Source organism: Microtus ochrogaster, unplaced genomic scaffold (assembly GCF_000317375.1).
Source record: "Microtus ochrogaster isolate Prairie Vole_2 unplaced genomic scaffold, MicOch1.0 UNK116, whole genome shotgun sequence".
Lineage (NCBI taxonomy): Eukaryota > Metazoa > Chordata > Mammalia > Rodentia > Cricetidae > Microtus > Microtus ochrogaster.
The window spans coordinates 775563-780262 of record NW_004949214.1 but is presented as its reverse complement, the minus strand read 5'-3'; the positions used below and the strand labels follow the sequence as shown (position 1 = coordinate 780262).

Genomic DNA, 4700 nt, shown 5'->3' with positions numbered 1-4700 from the left:
GACCAGGCTGGTCTCGAACTCACAGAGATCCGCCTGCCTCTGCCTCCCGAGTGCTGGGATTAAAGGCGTGCGCCACCACCGCCCAGCTATCTTTTTATATTTTTATGTATTAGTAAAAAATAAATGTAGATGTGTGCTGTTGTATTCATTAAATACAAAAGCTGTCCCAGGAGATCAGTACTTTTATTTTTATTATACTATATCTAGAATAAATTGACAGATCATAGACTCTATATGTATTTGCTTTTAATATGTTCTGTCATATGGTTTGCCAAACTGGTGATGATAATTCTAGTTGTACAACATCCTTGTAAAATACCGTTTTTTGTCTTTATTTCAGACACTCTGAGGAGTGTTTGCTGCTATCACATTTTGTCTATAATTTGTATTTATCACAAACTAATAAAATTGACTTTATTTTAACAAATTACTTATTTATATACTTTTATTTTAAGTAGATTCTGTTTTATGACATTTGCCTACATTTTATGGAATTGTATTTATTATTTTTTATTAAATTGCTAAAATTCTTCTTTCCTTCTTCCTTCCTTCCATCCCCCCCCTCCTCTCTTTCTTTCTTTTTGTAGTGCTGAGGATGGAATCCAGGGCATTGTGCAAGGTAGGCTATACCCACAGCCCCTCATGTCTAAGAATTTTTTATACAATGTGGATATTAGTTATTTGTCAGATATATATGCTGGAATTATTTTTTAGTTTGTAGCTTCCTTTCTAGTGCTTTTAATGGAATTATTTTATGAACAGAAATATTATAGCATTAATCAAATATGATTGATTAATAATGATTTTCTTCCTGGTGTGTCCCCTTTAACAAAACTAATTCCTCCAAAAACCTCAAAGGCAAGCTCCATTCAATTGTGTAACATTAGAACCACACAACTACCTTTCCTCTTTAGATTCAGAGGATTTTTGTTGTTGCTCTTGTTAATTTTTCCTTTCTTTGTTTTCATCTGAGACATAATCTCAGGCCACCTAGACTGTCCATGAATTCTATCCATCATGGAGGATGCCCTAGAACTTGTGTTCTTTCTGTCCCAATCTCCTAAATGCTGGGATTCTGAGACAATGCCAGCACCCTGCCTGCTGTATGTGGTGACAGGTTGAGATGCAGAGCTTGGTGGGCGACTCTACCAACAGAAGTGCATCTCTAGACCCGCTGTTCTAGAATGTGTCGGCTGTGTGTGTATGTGTGTGTTTTATTTTAGGTGGGATCAATATGCATGGGTTTTTCTCAGAGGGATATCTAGTTCGTCTAATACCTTTAAAAAAAAACTCCCTCTGTCACAGTATATAACCTTCATTATATATCAAATGACTGAATATATAGGTATGTTTTCCAGGTCTATAAAGTTCACATATGCACACATTTTAACCTTTGTGACAATATATTGGGATTTCAGTATATATAGGATTTCAGCCACCTATGTTGTTTAAATGGCAATGTTTTAGCCAAATGGTGGTAGCACGCGCCTTTAATACCAACACTTGGGAGACAGAGGTAGGCGGATCTCTGTGAGTTTGAGGCCAGCCTGATCTACAAAGTAAGTTCCAGTACAGACAAGGCACACAGAGAAACCTTTTCTTAAAAGAAACAAACAAACAAAAGCAATGTTTTAAATTTGATAACTCCAATTACTTGGGTTTCACTTTAATTTATGATTTGTTATTTCTATTCCATCTAAGAAATCTTTGTTTCCTAAGATTGTAATGCTTTAATGTTTTATTTTGAAAGTTTTATAATTTGAGTTTTTACACTGATGCCTATGTTGTGCTAAACAAATTTCTGTAAGTAAAGATAAAACAAAATGTCTCTTCAGGAGAACTGCTCCTCCCCCTCATTGGCTGCAGCACTGAGGAGACTGGCCCCTACAGCACACCTGGGCCACATAGTAGGTGTGAGAGATTCAACCCTGAGGATAGGAAAGCAGGAGAACTGGCCCTGCTTCTTGCTGATTGGTGGAAGGGGTGAGCTGGCCAGGACAACACAGGAGAGCTCACCCTGGTGGTGAAGACAAGGGAGAGCTGGTGGACTGATCAACCCTGCCACTACCCGGGTCCAGAACCTGGGCTATGTGTTGGCCCACCCCAAAATCCACCCCATCTGTGATCTGCTGGAGCACGTGAAGGGGCTGGTCCTGCAGATCCAAAGCTGCAGGACCTCCACAATACAAGACCTAACAGCAGGATGTCCAAGGGGAATCCCAGAGAGCGCCCAGCATCAATAGTGTAAGAGAAACCAGAGGTCTCGAACTAGACCAATGACTCTCTGCAATGAACACTTGCAAGTAAAGACATATGGATAAAAGTATTTACTATGTGACTCACTGTGTCACACTACAGCTTCCACGACAAGACTGATTTTTTTTCCTTCTCTTTTTTTCTTTTCTTTTTCCTCTTAAATTTTATTTTATTTTTTGGGGGGAGGTTACAAGGACACAGGGTGGATATGAAGGGTTGGGGAAATAATGAATGGGATGGATATGAATGATGTGAAAGACACAAAGAATAAATAAAGAGGAAAAAAGAAAAGGCCTCTTTTGTTCTTTGAAGAATTTCCATTTGTTTCCAGAATCATTTGTTGAAGAATATACCTTGCCTAACGCATTATCCTGATATCTTTGTGAAGAAATGAATTGACAGTATATGTGTAAGCCTATTGCTGGATCCAATTCTGTTCCAGTTATGTGTAACTGGAACACTCCTTTAGTAATACTCCAATGCTACCACTCTCCTTTACTAAGACATCTCAAGCCCTAAAATCATGGTTAGTAATTCTTCAGAAGTTTTTCTTCAAATTAGTTTATCTATTCTAGGTCCTTGGTTTTTCTATATAAAGTTTAGATGTAAGCTTGCAATTTATAAAAGCATAACTTCTGGCATTGGGGGTTTGATTAAATTAAATGCGTAGATGAGTTTGGAGTATCAAATTCCAGAAAAAGATTAGCGTTGTCGAGTTTACATTTGGTTTGGTCTTTAGTTGCTCTCATCGTTGCTTTATAGTTTTAGTATACAGCTTCCTTCTAAACATTTCACATTAAAAGCTCATAAAGCATACGAATGATTCTTCTACATTTCAATTTTCAATCGCTCCTCATCAGCATATAAAATACAAATGTCTTTTATATGGTAACCATGTACCCGAAACTGTCCTACACTGAATTTCTCTGGGGGATTGCCTTCCCCTGTCCTCTGCTCCCAGGATGCCCTGCCTTCCTCCTGCTGCCCTCTCAGACACCAAAGCTCATCCGGAAATAGATTTACTATCCATAAGCTAAGATTATTTACATATATGCTCATTGACTTGCAAACACCTATGAACTATTTGAAGCAGACATTTTTGAAAGAGATTTGTCCTTTTCTTTTCATTCTGAAAATCTCACAAGGTTTTGTAGCACGGTATATTCTGGTTTGCCTCATGAAAATGCCTCACATTGCTAGGGGCCCCTCACAAGGGGAGCCATCAGCTGCCCTGTCCTTTTCCAAGGTCCAAAAACAGCAGCAGCTGCCTGTAGCGTCTATATTTATATAATGACTTAGCAGAAGAGACAGATGGTTGGGTTTTTTTTTTCCAAATTTAATCCTGTTTTTCAAATAAGACTATGATTTCTTTTTTTTTTCCTGAAATGAGACAGGATCTCCTCAGCCTAAGCCAGTGTTAAACTAGAGATCCTCCTGTCTCAGTTCTCCCAGGCTAGATTTTTAGAGGCAAGAGACGTCGTTCCCTCACTTTAAAAACAATTTTAATTTAAATAGAATTGCACCAATTTTCCTTCCCAAGTCCTTTCTCTCCAACTCTTTCCCTGCTCCCTGTACTAAGAGCTTCCTCTTCCACAAAGCTATCATTACATATAAAAGATGCATGCTTTTCATTTATCACCGAAAGAACAGTATAGAAACGCATTATTTTTTTTTTAATTATCTGGGTGGTGGTGGCACAAGCCTTTAATCCCAGCACTTGGGAGGCAGAGCCAAATGGATCTCTGAGTTCGAAGCCAGCCTGGTCTACAGAGCGAGTTCCAGGACAGCCAGGACTATGCAGAGAAACTCTGTGTCAAAAAAACAAATACAAGAACAGAAGAGAAAAGAAAAAAAAATCTACATAAGCTTCTTTCCTGGCTAACTTCTTTACACGTTTTAGTGAAAGGAAAATGGACAACTTTGGTGGCTGAGGAGACAGCAGGAGAAAAGAGGGGCAACCTTGGAGCAGAGGGAGAGGGAAAATGAATCCCCCAGAAATGGCTAACAGCCCTTGGAGCACACACTGCCTATCTCTATCAGACAAAGAAATGCCCCAGGGCTCAGAGTGCTGGGGCCCAGGCTGAAGAAGTCAGAGTGACCAGCAGGTGAGGAATGGGCCTGGACTTTGCAGGCAAGACCCTCAGGGCAGGAGGAGGGGCGGGGCCGGGGCGGAGCTTGGGCTGTGACGCGGATCACGTGATCGGCCCACGCAGGCTCACGCCCCTCTCCGGGTCTCTGGACCTGTCCTGGCTCACTCCCTCCAGCCCGCCATCCCGGCCAGGCACCTGTTCCCGGTCTCGCAGCTGCTGGCGCAGAGCTCGGGTCCCGACAGCGCGGACAGCAGGAGCAGGAGGAGCAGGTGAGGGAGGCGGCGACCCGGGCCTGCGGAGCCCGTCGTCGGGGCGCGGCGACCCCCGGCCCCGCTGTCGCAGCGCAGGCCGAGG

The 4700-nt window shown here is 41.5% G+C and overlaps 1 protein-coding gene across 1 annotated transcript in view; it reads left to right on the top strand.

The window, feature by feature from the left end:
- Nucleotides 1–4484: 4484 nt before the first annotated feature.
- LOC101992568 (protein BEX2) overlaps nt 4485–4700 on the top strand; it is a 1547-nt gene continuing 1331 nt past the window's right edge. Inside the window, exon 1 of the mRNA XM_005371628.3 lies at nt 4485–4615. The gene's annotated coding sequence lies outside the window, so the exon portion shown is untranslated. The remainder of the gene's footprint in view (nt 4616–4700) is intronic.